The sequence below is a fragment of the Copadichromis virginalis genome, linkage group LG14, assembly GCF_057382275.1.
Source record: "Copadichromis virginalis isolate Kocher_CV1m ecotype Utaka linkage group LG14, C_Virginalis_male_GT1.1, whole genome shotgun sequence".
NCBI classification, from domain to species: Eukaryota; Metazoa; Chordata; class Actinopteri; order Cichliformes; family Cichlidae; genus Copadichromis; species Copadichromis virginalis.
The window spans coordinates 22,471,665-22,490,259 of record NC_140631.1 but is presented as its reverse complement, the minus strand read 5'-3'; the positions used below and the strand labels follow the sequence as shown (position 1 = coordinate 22,490,259).

At 36.1% G+C, this 18,595-nt stretch overlaps 1 protein-coding gene across 1 annotated transcript in view; it reads left to right on the top strand.

Annotated features, from left to right (window-relative positions):
* LOC146693939 (leucine-rich repeat and fibronectin type III domain-containing protein 1-like protein) overlaps positions 1-18,595 on the top strand; it is a 194,875-nt gene that overhangs the window by 74,570 nt on the left and 101,710 nt on the right. Inside the window, exon 2 of the mRNA XM_085429951.1 lies at positions 13,774-13,877. The gene's annotated coding sequence lies outside the window, so the exon portion shown is untranslated. The remainder of the gene's footprint in view (positions 1-13,773; positions 13,878-18,595) is intronic.

Below are 18,595 nucleotides of genomic sequence, written 5' to 3'. Positions count from 1 at the left end.
TAAAAAAAAGAAATAAAGAAATAAATACAGAGGACTGAAACAGAAGGGGGGTGAAACAAACACACTAAGATAAAAATAAAGATAAAAAAGAGAGGAGGTCAGGAAAATAACAGTGAAAAACAAACCAGAGACGTTGAATGAAACAGTGAAAGACCAAATTCGCCCATTAGATTGCACAATAATGAGGTGTGGGGGAAGTCAAGTGTTCAGGAATGGACAACAGTATATATGATGTGTCTTAGTGGCCATAGCTCACTGCAGCAGTGTGTGTCTATGTGTGTGTGTGTGTGTATGTATTTGCGTGTGTAAGTGGAAGCTTTTTTATTAGTGTGGGTTGATTAGGTCATATTGCAAGTTTAGATCAGCCAGCCTCCTTATTATCACTGCACAGACACATACACACATGTGCTGGTGTGGGATGGGCAAACAGATAAATGATTAGCACTGACCACAGCACAGTGAAGGGAAGAGATGAGCAGATGTCGGAGACAGAGAGAGAAAAAAACAGAGGGGAGTGAGACAGAGGTGTGGGAGGAAGGAAAAATTACAGCCGTGACATTGAAGAAGGGAGGAAAGAAAATCTATATAAATGTACAAATGGCAGTGCAGAAATTGAGGCACAGGGAACAGGCTGAATAAAACATATTAAAATTAACTTTAAGTTTAGGCAGTAATTATAGGATCTCTTCAGATAGATTAGTGTGAAATGCACAAATGAGGAGGTAATAGATAGAGAATGGAGCAAAAATGGAAGGCAGGCAATTTGAGAACAATGTGATCAAGTGAGGAAAATAGAGTTAGAAAGGGGAAAAGTTACAGAAGGGGAAACAGATGGAAGGAGATATCATCAAGTACTGACAAGGATCAAAGTGTAGGCCATGGACATTTTCAAGGGAACAGAAATCTCAGAAACCTAAAACTTGCATTTATTGCAACTGAGAAGTTCTGTATCTGTGCTATCCTGGAAAAATCTGACAATCGCACTGAGATATGTTTAGTAATAGACAAGCTGGAGTACTGGTGATACTCCGTGTCAAAATTTGGACAGTGTTCAGAAATTTGTGGCCGAATTCTCACAGAGTGATTTTTCCTGTGATGTGTGTATGTAAATGAAGTGATTGGAATATAAAATTTAATTATGCAGAATACCCTGGCAACATTTTAACTACCATTTACAGCCACAGCTACAGATGATAATATTGGCCAGTTGGTTATTTGTTCAGTGTGGTCCAAGTTGAAATAACAACCATGAAATATTATACAGACAGTGGTCCAGATACCCAGGCGATGAATTATAGCTATGGCTATCGACTGACCTACTTTGTGGAGCAAACACACATAGACACACACACAAAGTTTTCCCTTATTTGGATGTTTAACTTGACATGCTAGTACTATGTCCTTTTTTCTGTTTTGCTGCAAAACATTTTCTTCCATTTATGCTGTTAATGATACAACTCAACAAGTGTTTATTTCACAATCTGACAACTCTAAAGACTTCATGACCAAGGTTTTGTTAGACCTATTTCACACAATACACTAAACCTGAAACATTGCCTTTATCTTAATGTCTGTCAGGGCCTAAAGCTTTTTTTTTTAAGTTATAGGACTAGAATAGAGAGAGAATAGAAAGCGCCTTGAGGCGACTATTGTTGTGATTTGGTGCTATATAAATAAAATTGAACTGAATTGAATTGAATAAAGTGAGAATGTAGAGAGAGCAATAATAGATGCTAGAGTTGCAATGCTATCTAGGTCTAGTTAGCTCTAAAACCCAATTTGGAAGACCCTTCCCCCCTAAAGTTTCATCTACACGATCGCGTTTCCCAGCAGTGGGATGAACATAGACCACACAAAGTCATGACAATTTTCCAGCTTCAGGCAAATAACTGGCAGAAAACAGTTGCTGGTGATGTGGAGGTGGCGTGTCTTGAGATAAATGTTTCCCAACTTGGTAGTTGCAAAAGACTGAAGCAACTACCAATGAGACCACAGTATATTATTGATTAGCATACAGTTCAAGAGGCAGAAAATTAGTTGGTCACCCAGCTAATGATGGAGAAACTTCTAATGTGGTTAACATATGTAACACATGTACAAGTGTCTAGTTGAACTCAAACCATGCTATTTTTTTCCAGACCCAACCAAATTCTTTTCTTTAGCAAGGAATCCTAAAATCCGCAATTTTTTCCAAATTACATGACGTATTAGTAATTTGTTATTAGTCAATAATCCATTACTTTACTTTTTAACCTCTTGAAAGTAACTACCTCATTTCAACACAAGACTCCATTAAGGATAACATTTCCAAAACCTAAAACCAAAATCTTTCAAACAGCAAAGTAGCTCAGAGCAGTCAGATAGCACTTCACTGTGTAGCTGTTTGTTTAGTTTTTTTCTGTGTTGTGTACTAAATATTGTGTATTTGTTATTCTAATATATTTTATTTATTTAATAAGTATTCTTGAAGTATACATTGCAACATGTCTTAGGCTCTAAATGTTGTGCTGTATCATATAATTGTGTGGTGCATGGCTGACCTAACAAATAATCAATAAAATCAAAAACATAATAATAAAAAAATAACTGAAAAAAAATGGATGGCAAACACACAAGCATTTCCTCTATCTCGTATATATAATGCCACAAGCCTGTTTATCCGTGCTTGATATTTCAGATGCAGAGTGATGCTCAGTCTGGAGGGGTTTTGCTCCTAGCCTTTTATTAACACAGTTGGAGTTTCTTCGAGAGATTTGATGCATTTGATGGAAGTGGAATAATTATTCAGTTTAACATTCTTGCCCTTGTCTACAACTAAGACAAGTAAATAGTTTCGTGTGGACGAAACAGCTGCGTTGTCAAAAATACTCGTTTAGGTGTGAATGTAGCATAATAGAGTTAGTATTTTATTATATTACTACCTGTAATTTATTGCAGATTACTTGTATTTGCCTAATTGTTTACTAAATGTTTGAGGTGTGAAATAAACCGCAATGGAGCAAAATAAGGGTGTGTATGATTGGAGGATGTGTTTGTGCATGCATGTGCGCGTGCACGCTTGGGATTGGGGGGGGGGGGGGGGGGGGGGACATTTTTCTTGTAAAACAAAGGGGGGCCTAGCAAAACAAGTTTGGGAACCACTGTACTAAGGTATGTTGGACTAAGGTTTCCTAGTCAAAACTGGCTGAAGGAAAAGAAATTACTTGCATATATTTACAACTGCTATTCCCTTTAGAGACAAAATGTTAACATGTGCTGTAATATAAATAAAAAAAATGACCACTATACATTTAAAAAGGAAATAAAAATACAGAAAAAAACAATGCAAAGCTAATTCCAAGAATGAGAATCTGTACATGTTTTATGCAATATGTCTCACCTTCCGCACCATTCTTGTTTTGGAATGCAGCTGCCCCTCTGTTGGTCTTCCTTGGTCTCTTGTGTTCTGGGGGCCTCTGAATGTCTGGAGTTTTGATCTCCTCCACACCTGCTTCACGCCCTGGAGGACGGGGCTGTGGCCCCCCCACACCCTCTAGCAGATTATTACATGAAGGAACCTTTTAAAAAAACAAAAAAACAAGCGCGTCCATGCTCACAGGTGTACACACGGGTGATCACACCCACAAACTACACCCTTTTTGGCTCCTACCTCAAAGCACAGTGTTCTGTTGATCTTATGTGCTGCACAATAATGTTTAACATTTAGTATTTACTGTCATATTCCCATATATCATTGTGATGTTGTTTATTCTATTACTCTTGTTCTCTTCTGCTTGCTTTCTTTTTTCTTTCTCAGCAGGTGATCCAGGTGATTGATATATGCATTTTTTTTTTCTCTGCCCGTTCTGTTGGTTTTTGTCTTTTGCCCTTCTCCCCCGTCCCTCTTCTCAGCTGTTTCTCTTTCCCTCTTTCTTTCTCCCCTTCTTTCCCCCAGTCAAGTCTGTCCCGTATTCAGTAAGTGAAAATAAAATAAACAATAAAAAAAAAAAAAAAAGGAATGCAGTTTACCTGAATTGATAACAACGTTAGGAGACAGCTTTGGGTAAAAAGTGTAATAGAGGAAGGGTAGTCGGATATTTGGGAAAGACAGTAGCATGAGACATGATACTGAAAGAAAGAAAAGGAGTTATAGGGAGGTATAGTATGAAGGAGGCAAGTTATGTAGGAGGCTGAAAGAAAGCAATGGACGGGTCAGTGTTAACTGCTGTAGTCTGGCTTTCTCACTGAGACCTATCACAACCTATCAACTCACTCTGATGGAACATACACATACACACACATGGGGCAAACCTGGTGATGTGGACAAGCCAAATGGAGAGAAATAGTGGTTCTGTAAGTGGCTTGGAGATAAAGAAAGGGAGTGTGAAGAAATTGTTTCAGATCAGGGGGCCAGGATCATACACTGGTGCAAGATCATACTCGTGACTAGGTGTATATAGGTGTACTTCAAAATATGGACTTTTTATTTTTGGTAACTTGCACTTGCATTTGTGTTGTGGACTTGCAAGCACTTATGTATGATGCAATAAAATACAAATGGCTCTATGCACTGAGGCAAAAGGTTCAGCTGTGATTTTGTATTGCATTTCCATAAAGTTGGACAAAAAAGAAGAGTCAAGGCTGATGTAGTAGATTCTGATTCATCATCACCCACCCAGGTGAAACCCATGCAATGGCCATGAACTGAACCAAAGAATTTCATTTAATATGAATTTATCACTTCTTAAGACCTATTGACAACAATTTTCAATCCACCTCTTGTATTATTTGGCATACCTCAGCCTTTTCTGCCTGTTTGCCTTCCTTACGAATGTCTTCTTGACATCCATGTTTCCACTGACCATTTCTGATGAGGTTTTGATGAACAGTAAATAGATGAACTGAAAGTTCAAGTGCTTCTCAGGTCCTGTGCCAGGTTTTGGCTGGACTTTTTTTCCTATTTCTCAAGAAGATGACTTTCAGATACTGTTTATGTACTGTAGAGAATTTTTAGGCTTGCTACTTCTTCTTTTGTTCTCCTCAAATCTTTTAAGGACGTACTGCACAGGATGCTGAGATATGCTTTTGGCTAATAGCTCTTTGGGAATCACTTTGTATTTCATGTTTAACTGTGGCATCTTTGTCTTTGGCATTGGCATGTACAAGGAAAAACTTCAGAAAGCCTGGGGAACTATTGCTCATTATCACTTTAGAAATCACCAGAAAGTCTGGCTTCTTGGAAGCAAAATAGAAAGAAATGAGTGGCGGCACACTGCTCTGGAGTCAACAGTGCACCAGTGCATTTAATTCAGGTATGATCTAGCAACAAGATGTGTCGAAAGTGCGGACTTGAAACTATATACCAGTTTTTAATCCTTATTGACAGTTTGATGGATGGTCAGTAGTTCTAGTCCTCAACCATGAAAATAGATTAAAGCCACAAAATAACCATGCTTCTGTTATCTATGCCTTGGACACATTTTACTGTAAAAAACACAGAAGTGTTTCAGATAGTATGATATGCTAATTATTTTGTTTTTAAATAGTTCATTAAAAAGCAAAAATGTGTAGAATTTAGTGTTATGTTTTAGATTGTCTCAAAATATATTTGGGATTCATTGTTTTAAGTTTGATATTGGAACGCACCATTTGCTAGCAGTGGTTGGTGCTGCTCTCCCAAAGTGGATTAGCATTAGGGTTAGCATTAGCACATATGACGACTTAGACCTCAGAGGGTTAAAGAATACTTATTTTCTTATATTGAGGAATAGTGGAAATTGATGCATCAAACAACATTGATGCCTAATCTGGTGCTTTTACTCCATTTAAACAAGATCACACAAAGAAAATGGAATTAAAAATGCAACATCTTTAAAGAACAGTTTGGAGATGCTGTAACAGCAAAGCCAAAGTGACATTATCATGCTCATACTCATACACTGAGAATTACACAAATGTTTTCCAAAATGTAGAAGGTTTATTGTATGTTTTGCACTGTAAGGCAGACACAAATTTGAACAGACATGTGCATTATGTCTGTTCAAATTTGTCAACTTATCGCTTACTATTTTGTAAGATAAATGTTTGGAGATGTATCTTTGTGGTTATATTATAGGCTGCTGTGTTTAGATAGATCCATCCCTTCCTCCCTTCTAATCTCTAATCCCCTGCACAGCTGGGGCACAGTGTGCTTGTCTGTCTGTGTGTGTGTGTGTGTGTGTGCGAGTGTGCGTGTGTGTGTGTCTGAAAGAGTGAGGACGTCTTGTTTGATGATATGTTTTTATGCATATATAGGCCATCATTAGCAGTTTATACAAGACAATAGAAAATGGTTCTGACACCGCCAGAGAAATGTATTTCTAATACTGCCACTATGTTTGGTCTATTACAAAGAGATAAGGAACCAATCAAATTTTTTTATTTTAGTGCAAATCCAGTGTTGCAGTTAAGATGTGTACAGAAACACCTGGCAATTACAAAGATTAGTTTTTTTGTTGTTTTAATTATCAGAGGCAACTTTTATACTGCATTTCAAAAATTTGAAATTTATGTTATTATTACTTTTTATTATTGTATTTAAAAACGTAAAATTTTGTACGTTAATTATTCAATATATGGTATCTGAAATATGCGTTTATTTTAGTCATTATCTCATATAAGTTTTAGCCACATGATTATAAAAAAATAAGAAATTCAGCATTTCACCTTACTAGAATATATCATTTCACCTGTCGGTCTAGTTTAGTACTTATAACCACAATGGACTGGCATTGGGGATGGTTGCTGATTTTATTTTATTTTTCAGATGACAATCCCCAACACTCTCCAAAAGGAGCAGCAACAGATGGTCAGTGAAAGGATTGCCATTTCACAGAGTGTTGTATCAATGTGTAATAATTTACTAAGTTTACTGGAAGAGAAAAGTGTGGTAGAAAAGGTACACAAGCAATAGAGATTACGCAGCCTATTCAGGAAAGAAGCAATTTAGTTCAATTTAATTCAATTTTATTTGTGTAGTGAGAAATCTCAACAACCATCCCCTCATTGCAGGATAAATAAATTAGATTTTAGAATTTGGCGCTTAAACTCAAGTAATGCTGTCTGTACATGCTTACTTTAAGCTTACCTTATCAAAACTTAAATGATCTCACGCTTCAGATTATTATTTTCAATCAAATTTAGACTTGATAAACACTAAAGTAGGTGTAATGAGGGCATTTTGAATATTGACAGTGATTTCTCAAGATAAAAAGAGCGTTTGTAATTTTGTTGATTAAATGCAGTTCATGATTAGTAAACCAAGGGAGACATGGTAGCAGCTTCTCTTCATCTCTTCTGCATTCTGTTTGGTGTTTGTCATTCAGTAGAAGAACTGTCTGCAATTTTATACCTTTATCCTTCCTTTCTTGCTATTTTATCATTATCCTCCATTAGAACTGCGGTCAATAATACATTTTCTTATTTACAGCCCTACCCACCTTGACAAGTAGATTAGTACTATGTATTCCCCCTAACAATATAAAATTGAACCCAAAGACCCAGGCACTTTCTTTCCTCTGTACTGTGATAGCTAGTCTTGATAATACTTTATCCCACCAGCCAAGGCAAAGCAGTTGTGTTTTGGGGGACTGATAGCTGATCCCAGGGTTTACTTATCCCAGTTGTAATTTATTATTTAAAGATTTAAAATAACACATATTGTTCCATTAATTTCAAAATATGTTTAAATAAAACTTATAACTTAAATGCCTGTAAGCGCATTATAGACAAATGATTGGGATTGGAGGAAGAAGAGGAAGTGTTTTTGGCTCAGTTTCATCATGACCAGAGAGAGAGGTTACTCAACAGTTTTTCATTCCTCGATGGATCTCAGTAAATTAGTCCAACATCTTTACCTCTATCTCAACATAATTACCTCGGACCAGTTACTCTGATGTGCAGTCACTAAAGTGGCTTAGCAGATGAGACTGTAATGGGACAGAGAGTGAGAGTGGGAGAGAGACAGAAAAACAGATAAGAGTATGCCTGTGAATCAGTATCTGTATGGCAGCGTGTTTATGTTGTGTTGGTTGGACTGGAAAGCAGAGCAGATGGGTTTATAATGAGGAAACAGAATGATTCTGATAATAATGACCAGATAATTATACCACATCTGAAGAAGGGAGGAAAGCAGTGGGGGAGTGGAAGTGGTGGTTTAAAAACAGGCTGAAATGGATGAGAGAAAGAAGAGTGCATTTACACAATGAGGGGTTAAGAAGAGATGGATGTGTTTCATGAGAAATGTTAAAAGAGTAGAGTAAAGAAAATGAGATGAAAGCAGGACACTCCATTGATAGAAAGAACGAAATGTCTTTTATTATAGTTTCAAGGTCTGTTAGGGTCCTATTTTAAGTTGAGTAATGCTCACCTCCCCTGTACTGAATACTGAATATGTTTGAATTTTTTGGTCTTGGAAACCTTTCAAAAAGACAGATTAATTTATTAATGCATTCTGTGCAGGTCCATAATTAAGCTACTTTGGATGCATACCAGTCAGACCAGTTTCAACTACTAATACTAACACCATCCCAGCTAATTCACCCAATTCATCTGTGAGTCATAAAAAAATATTGAAATTCAATATACAAGTTATATTCAAAAGCTATATTATTAGTTGATAGGATCTGTCAAAAGGTTTGATACCCACCAGCTCACCTTCACAGAAAAAGTGGCAAAAGAAATATAACACCTATCCTTTTTATGGTTAAAGTAACACAGAGTTCAATAAAATGTAAAACTGCATATGTGTGTTTGTGTGTGTGTGTGTGTGTGAAAAAAAAATATACATATATATATGTATACATATATATCTGTATAATATATATATATATATATATATATATATATATATATATATATATATATATGGAAAAACTGTATTGGAAGACTTCTGTCATTAGTCGTTTCCTGTCTCATTACATCTGATGAAGGAGTTATAATGATTTGCATGGAATGCGGGAGGGTTAACCATTACTTGTAATCTGAGATTTTAGCTAACTATTTAGCTAACTATTCCTACTGTTTCCACTCTGCTCAGTTTGCCGTGTTAGACTCTGAACTTTGAGGAAGCCAACATTCTCTTTTTGAGTAAATAAAATATACAGAGTAAATATTGAAACTTGAGCATAAGTTGTTATATCTTTTTGTGAACTTTAAAGACGTATACTGGTAGTATCAACTGGCTCAAATTTAGAGGTTGGTTAAAAATAAACAAGTGATTTTATGCAATTGGACTCTGTGATTCATTATATTATATAATTGACCAGTTTACTTTGCACCTGCCAAAATCACTTACTAAAATATCCAAACTGTATTTAATACAGGTATTCCCTTCTTTTAGTCTTCAACAGTAAACAGTAAAGCTTGAAGCTTGTACGTGAGTATTATTGTTTTAATGATTCTAATAGGTTGCTCTAGGCCATAGAATTAACAGATCCCCGAGGTCTATTATCCTGGCCAATAACATAATTTTATGCAAAATTGGCATTTTACCAAGTGCAAGGATCAATCAAGGAGAGCTGCTGTTAATGGGTGTGGCTGGTGGCTAAACTTAATTAACAGGGCTGCTCAGATGAGTTGGGTCATCAGAGGTATGGAAACCGGATGTAGGTAGTTAGAGCTATGCGTGTCTCTGTTAAAATGGCTTCCATTTCCTATTAGAATAAGAGTATTAAGATCTGACCCTTTTGATGGAGAGCTGTTCCAAACTACCTGTGTGGTAGCCATCACATATCCAGGCACAAACACATGAACACCTCAAAGATGCTCATTTTTATACGTTCTACTTTATACACACACTTTGCTTCTTCCCTGTCTCAGTCATGATCCTACACACCCAAAACCGCACGCATATATATGCACGCCAACTCACTGACAGGTCATTTTACCACCATCTAATGTATCTAGTGCAGAGTGCAGATGCTAAATATAGAGGAAAACTAAGCAGAATATCAATGGCTCTCAAGATCCTACAAAACAGCCGAGCAGTGATTCAGATAAAACAATAAGGCAGGTGCAAAGCATGAGACCGAAAAATTATTAATGGTAAGTCTGAAATAGGTTTATCTTAAAAACTGCCTTGTTTTACATGTAAAGGTGTATACGGATAATAAACAATTTCTAATAAACAAAGGGAGGAGTATATTTCCAAATCCGATGTGGAAAATGTGTCAAGCTTTTTAGAATGTAATTTAAAATGCAATGTATCCATGTTAACACTGACTTATAGTGAAACACGTGACTCATGTGGGTCTTTTACATTTCAAATAATAGATCTTGTTGTTGGTAGGCATCATCATTTATTTCCTGTACTATCTATTTCAAAGTTGGATATTTTTTTAACCTTATAATATTATACTCAGAATTATAGTAATTAATAACAGTAATTACCCTAAATCTAAGACAACTCGGGAAGGAACATATTATACAGTGCTATAGGATCAGGTTGAATTTATTCATTCAGTTAGTGTTGTGACCTTCATTTATTGTTTTCTGTTCTCCTCCATTTTCTATGTATTTGTTTCATCATTCTTTGTTTACGCTAGGCATTTGTACATGAGCACAATTGCACATGCTGTTGAGTTATGATGAGCAAAATAAACACTGCCCTTTGAAAGGTCAGAGAATCTAAATGACGGCATGAAATGAAACACAATAGATCCAGCCAACACGTTCCTGTTTATTTGAAAAGCAACCACTACATTATGGGAAAATTAAGGGATGAGTGATTATTTGACAAGATTCTGGGAAATCTGGATTCCAGAATTCCCGAGCCCTTCATTAGTTGTTGATGTCAAGAGACTGCTGTGAGTTTGCACAGTACTGCGTGCAAGGAAGTAAGAGCTACACCTCATAAAAAAAGGAGCAAATTAAACAACTGAATAGCAGAATTCTGTAATTCAATGGGCTCTATTTATAATTAAATTGATAAGATGAATTAAGTAATTCCACATTACTAATTATAAATACACGCTGGGAAATTATTACTTTAAGATTGAGGATTATTTTTACCTCCCCTAAGACTCACCAGAGTTAACGCATTTTCTGGTAGGATTTTTTTTTTCCTTTTTTGCCTATTAAAATTGTCTACTTTCAAATGAACTACACTGTTTTTGAAAAGCTGCTCAGCTAAAGCTTGCTATAGTTTTCTCTACCTCATTTAAGCAAGTAGCACCAGATGTAAGGGCTATCATAATGCAAAGTATCCCCTTGTGTATTATTGTTTTGATTGTTTTGATAGTAGAATACAGTTTTTTTTTAAAGAAAGCAAAGAAAAACAAAACATGTTTAGCTTAAAAGGCCACATAAATAAAAGGAGGCAATCCAAAAGGTGTTTGTGTGTGTATTCCTGTTTAGACGGCTTTGTGAGGACCAGAAATTGGTATTCTACTATACTTGTGGGGACCAACAGTCACTTGTGAGGACACACAAGGTCCTCACGAATTTGAAGGCATTTTTGAGGCTCAGAATGTGGTTTTAATATCAGGGTTACAATTAGGTTATGATTAGGTTTTGGGTAAGCAGCCAGGGAAAGAATTATGTCAATTAGATGTCCTCACTAAGTGAGGTAAACAAGAATGTGTGTGTGTGGGGGGGGGTGTTCATGAAATTACATAATTAATACTTTAACTGTCAAACAGCCTTTGTTGTGTGTGCTTGTGTGCTGTCAGGTAAACTGCAACACTGACGTGTTAGTCATGTTGTGCATACAGAAAAAACTTCGATGCTGTCGTTGCTCTTTGACATGATGTTTCAAATCAAGAAAAAGCTTAGTATGGTATTTTAGCTTTTTGGTCTGCATTCTTCCATCTGAAGAAAGTCAGGTTGAGTGTCTACAAAATGATCAGTTGTCCCACCGTTGTGTCACATTGCTGTTCCATGTCTTAGTGATGAGACTCCTTTGGGCCTGTGATGTGAGTAATGATTTTCTAATAACCTGCAGCTTGTTAGCTCAGCTGGCTTGGGAACTGACTGCCAAAGTGTCTCCGTCCTGTTTGATGTGTGCGTCTGTGTGTTTGTGTACACTACCAAAACACAGAAGTATGCACTGTCATTTTCAATTTGATAACACTTTGATCAATGTTGGACGAATTGTTAAAAAGTGACATAATTTCTGCATCGCTGCCCACATTTTATTATGCCAAAAGTATTTTTAGTTAAAGCATTGAACATTCACATCACGCCCTGACTTCTAGGCTTGTGTTCGTCATGGATGTAATTGGTAACTTGATGTCGTGTTTTAGAAAGCTTTTGGTATAGATTAACTTTGAGGTAAGTGGAAAAAAATATAGGGTAGCAATGAAAGAAGTCCTCCCTCTTATGACATGAAAGAATTTACTGTATATTTAACTTATAATGGCTGAGACACAGTGTGACTGAAGATGCTTGTTAAAGTATATAATAGGTTTACAGAGTAGTCAAAGTAAAGCCGTGGGAGGTTTTATATTTCACATACCCGCATTAGATGGTGGTAGGTTTAGACAGTTAAGCTTCCCACCATGGTTTTTCTCATTTGTACTAAAAACTGACACATGCAAAAGGTAATCAATATTTTCTATAATGGCAAATGGATTGTCTTTAACTACTGTCACAGGAAGCTTTAGAAAATATTTGAACTGCCTCCCTCTATAGCATGAAGAAAATACTGATATCCAAGTAAAATATAGTAGAGCTTCCTGAAAAGGAAACTAGTTTTCTACTTTTTAGCTCTCCAGTTCATAGAGTGTGTTAGTCTATACAGTAGTATCAATTAAATACATGCAAGTATTTAATAGATTCCCATTCATGATCCATTAAGGTTTAACCCTACTGACTTGGATCATCCACAGCTGTTTCCTGCACTGCTACTTGAGAATGACATTTGTAGTATTGATATGACATTTCTTAAAGGTGCTTTATACAACATTCAGAATCACTGGACTACAGAACAAACAGACACACTGCTGACATCTATCCCATCCCTGTACTGGATTTCTTTTTTGTCCTGCTTAAAAAATCATATATAGTGTATAACATTCTAAATACAGGTAAATTAAATGGAGAATAGCACCCGCTTCTCAGTTAGACACATGGTGTGAAGCAGAGAAGACACAAAAGTAGGAGACAGAGAAGCGATGATCTCTTTAAAGACAGCAGCAGAGACTCCAAACACTGAGATAAAAAAAGGCGCAGTTGATTCACTCATGCATACATTGCAAATTTCAAATATGTTTTTGATGTTGTATCAGTGTTTAATATCTCACATATAAAGCTTGTGAAAAACTATTTGATGGATTACTATAATATGTGGAAAACATATTCATGCAAACATTTCCATGCTAAGTTTTACTCTGGATTTGGGGATGTGTTGTGATTGCTGATGTTCACAAAGGTTTGCGTGCAGCACATCCCCTTACTGGCTCCTGAATAGCCCTTTACCTCAGACACAGTTCAGTGTCAGTGTATGCGGCTACTAAATTAGCCAAAATAGAACAACAAAACTGATGCCAACAATTACCCCAGTGAAACCAACAACTGATGGCCAATCGCCATTGTGTTTGTCAATTTGCCCCACTGGCATCCTAAAGTGTAATCACGTAGTAATTGCAGATTATAATTAGCAATTATTCATTCATACTTCTCAGTAACTTACTCAGCTACAATTCTATGAACTAGATGTTTCATAAAGGCTTTAAATTGTCACCAATGTCAACTTTGGGGATATCACTATAAACATTTGAACTCTAATATTGTCTTTTTTTTTATTCTTTTCAACAGGTCTGTGGATCCAGCTTGCTGTTCTGTCTTGCTTTTCTGTCCATCTACCTGCCACCTCAGTTTATCTTCATGTTGAGTCTTAAAACACAGAACACCAGATAGAGGTAGGCATGGCTTTAGCTACAGCTTTAACTGGTATTTGTTGTACTGTAGAGTTTTAAAGTGTGCTAACTGAGGTTGCAAAAGCGGCTCATTTGGGAGCTGTGACACTGTTGTTTTGCTTTAATTACACCTGAAACATACATAAACAGTTATTGCCAATTAACTTTAATAAAACTTTAATGATCCTCTGGGAAATTGGGTAAGTATAGGATATTACATTAAGCTCTAATTGATATCATTAGAACACGCTCACACACACACATATACATCCATTTTTGTTAGGTTTGCTAAATAAACTTCAGCTGTTTTATGGTTTCTTTTCCTCATACTTTCAAGTTCAGCAGTAAGTGAGACATGCTGCAAGCCTTGGTTTTCTTATGCATAGTGAATGGGAAAACAAGGCATGTGCCCTTGAGTGCACAAATTCACATGTGAAAGTAAAGTAATTTGTGTGTGTGTGTGTGTGTGTGTGTGTGTGTGAGTGATAAGAGCAGTGTTTTTTTTACTCCATTTTTCTCTGCCTGTATTGCAGGCATATTAGGCACACTGCTTTAGGCAGTCAGACAGCTACGCCAAGCAGGGAGACTGCCCTTGCTGGCCCTGATACAGGATAGAAGGACTATAGATGGATGGATGAGAGATAAATAAGTTTTCATTGTAAAACATTTGCAGATGATTAGCTGCCACATGTCTGCCTTTATCTAAAATTCCATTATATTTTTACATTATATACTGTCTTTTACTAGGGTGTTTGTGCTTAACAGAAGCATAACCTCAGTGTTTATTTATTAGTTTTTGTTTTTAGTAGCAATGATTAAAAACATACTCTGAGCACAGGTCAGTAGTCATTCAGTTGCATCCATCAGATTCCTGTTTGTCAGTTGAAATTCACAAAGGACAGAGAGTTGTCTTTTAAAAGGATACTTTTGAAGTCCCTGAGAGAGATCTATGTATGTCTGGGTTTGGGTTTTTGGTTTTTTTTTTTAACATAATATTGGTATAGTTACTGTTATGTTTTCCTTTATTTGAGGATGTCTTGTTTTTTTTGTCAGAAACCAAGCCAGGAGAATTTTTTAAACTGTCTGGGATTGTTACCAAATCACAATTACTGTGGATTTTATGGAATGGTTTTGTCCTTTGGATCACTAGGGACAAACCAGAAGTTATCAAGACGAACATGACAAGCTATACAGGAAAAGCTATAAACAAGTAATTATAGACCTATGATTATCCATTCTATATATTGTTCAAATAGACAGCATTTAAAAAAAATATAGGAACACTTAAAACACATCACATCTGCATATTTCTTGTACATTTTTTTAATGTTTCGTTTATTTTCGTTAGGAAGATAACGCTCTTGCAAGGCCATTTACCTTTTTGTATAACAAATTGCTCTACATTATTTTTTTAGTTTTGCACGGTCAGCTAATTTAGATTTTATACACTGAATAAGAAATGTTTATACCATATAAAAGAGTCAGCAATTTTGTGTGAATGCAGTAGTCCTATGATGATTAATTTTTATTGAGTCATTGTTTAACATCAAAGCCTATAGGGACAAAGTATGCAGATTCAGTTCTTTCTTTTGACTTGCTGGTTGTACGAGACATAGAGTCTGACAACTTACTTCTTATCTGCCTAATTACTTTTATGACACACTCTAATGAATGTGTCCTTAAACCATGTGATATCCATACTTTTGGCTATTTTTACCTATTACAAAACAGGTTTCGCTTTTCTCAGTGATCTTTCTTCTTACATCTCAAACACCATAATGTGCTGTTTGCACCCATCCTTTAAATTACTGGCCATAATTGACTTTTGTCTTCAGAAGCAGGCTTGACTCTGCTTGACTACGATTCCACTGAAATCAGTAGTATCTGTCAGTTTGATGGGCACGTCCATAGCCTGTTGAAAAAAGTTTGAGCTTATAAGGCTCAGAAGCCATTAGCTTCTACTTTGTGCGTGCATTGTGGATAAACATGTGTTCTTTAATTAGACACCAATGGGAGACTAGCATGCAATACAAGCTGCACCTGGCACTGCTTTTACTGCTCTGGGATCAGTTTTGAGGTGGACATTGTGGAAAACAGAGCTAGTATTGACAAGTAAACAAGCACTCATGTTAACAGATAAAGTTTCTATTACTGATTACTCCTTTAGCAAGCTAGCTAGGAAAAACTCATTGATTGAGAAGGGACACGCTTACCAGAAGTTAAACAGGTGTAATTATAAAAACATAAATAACATAAAATAAATAAATAGTAAAGGATGACTTGGTGGTAGCCCTACTGTACGACAGACTGGTGACATATACAAGATGTGTAATAGGCTCAAGTCCCTGCTGTATGTGTGTGACACTTTAAATAAGAGCATGTTCTTTACTCTCAAAATTGCCATGAAAAAGTACATTCACTTTATATTCTCCAAATTCTCCTACATGAATTGTTTCCTAATGCAAAAGTAATTAAACAGATACTATGGAACACCCCATACATTTAAAATATGATGTAAGGCAAGAGGCTATACCTGAATTAATGCAATTTTATAAATGCAAGCCCTTATTCGGATAATTAGACCACCAAAATGGGACTTGAGGAAAAAAAGAGGCAAATTTACACATAGTTTAAAAGTATAATTATTTTATTGCACAAACCAGGTTTATTTGCTCTTTATCAGCAAATATGTTGGGATAAATGATCCTGTATCTGAGTTTATTCAGCTGTATCATGACACAGCCTCATTTGGGTTTTTTTGTCTAGAAGTGTGTTAGTCTGTGTGCTAAACTGTGACCTTTACTTGGTGGAGAGGCATGTCTTGCACTTTGTCTTTATCCATACTTGTAGGTATATACAACATGCCAGCAGATATCAGAGCAAAACTTAATAGATTTCCCACCCAGAGACCTTAGATAAATAGAGAATCTAAACATTCTATTGAAGCTGAGAACCATGACAGCCATGTAATTCCCTAAGCTGCCTGTGAAAGCCATAATATTCATATTTCTTCATAGCAATAAAACCATATTACCATATGAAGGCCATAGGATAATATTATTATCAGCCAGCTCTCATAGTGCCTCTCTCTAGTGGCAAGGATCAGTTCAAAGCACAGCCCAAGGCATGTGTGCATGTGTGTAATAGAAATCATGTGTGTGTGTTTGTATATATGTGTGTGTTTGTCTCTGTGACTCAGGGTGTATGTGATCAGTTCCCTGAAGCGACAGCTGCACACCGAGCTCCTGAATGGAGAAAGCTTCTCTGTAATGACTACCAAGTGGCAAGCATGTCTCTCCCCTTTCTTTCTACGAACCATTTCCTGATATTTTGCGTTTACCTTTACCTCTCTCATCAGTGATTGCATGCTGATCAGCTTCCTTTCTCAATGTGCCTGATGTCCTCTTTTCTTTTACTCTTTCTGTCTTCTACTCTTTCAGTCTTCTCATTTGTGCTTTACTTTTACCTTTTACTTTTCTCCTGTAATAATATTACTCTCCAATCACCATAATCCTTAAATTAGAACTGCTTGGTACTGCTATCTGCAAATTGAGACACATCTTTCGCCACCAAACTTGTATAATACCTTGAAAAAGCAGACGAAAGAGGATGAGGAAATGAGGATAAGAACAAGGACAGGTAGGAGCAGATGGAAGAAAGCATGAGAGGAATCACGGAATGAAAAAAAGAGTGAAAGAAAACAGATATATGGTAGATGATGGATAAAACCGTATATCAGTCCTTTTTTACTCAAAGGCCATGATATCAGAAACCTGCATTTTCATCCATAGGGAAATAGGTAGATGATTGTCTTCGTCACAGTTTCATGACTTTAGCTAAATCTTGATGCTTAAATCTTGCAGTTAGCTCTTTCCAAGTTGATAATTAATTTAGCAATGAGCATTTTCGAAAGAAACAAAAGATAATGTAGTTTAATAATGTCCTTTGCAGACAATGAACTCCCAGTGTGTCCATGTTGTAATCTGGGATCTTCCTTTCAGCATTGTGGTATCCAATCCAGTATACTATTCATTATAGTAATAATATATGGTAATCCATTTATATTTTTAGCTTGGGCTCCTGATTGTGAATGAATTCTTGTGGTTGATAGCGCACATATTTATATATTTGTTCTGGTTATAAATGAAACACTATGGAGGCGTGGCTTCTGTGACCATTATTTTTGGTTTAATGATGCTGGTGATTAGTACAAAATCCAGTAACTCTAAATTTTGGTTATTTCACTTTTCATAGGTCCCCAGTTTTGCTCCTTTTAATATGGCCTGTTCTAATGCCAAATTGCTTATACATCTTTGTATTCCCTTGATGGCAGAAGTCATGTTAATGTTGTTTCTGTCTTTTGCTATTGCATGATTAGCTTTTGGGGATGGAATTAGGGAGTAAGGGTAGAAATGATCCTACTCAGAAGTAGATGAGAGAGAAAGTTTGAAATGATACAATTTCACATTTTTAGTTTGTCAAAGCTACTGCGTCTCATTATTAAAAGCTCCACTCCACCAGAAAATCCAAAGTAAGAATAAAAAGTTAATGACATATGCAGCCACATTGTCTAGTGTTTGAGTTTACACAGTGGACACTGTTTCTTAGCATAATGGTAAGGAAAAGTATAATAAGTTAAATGTGAATTAGAAATTTTTAATGCAATTAAATTACAAGTTAAAGTTGAGAATTATTAAGTAAGTAATTGAAGAATAGAGTAA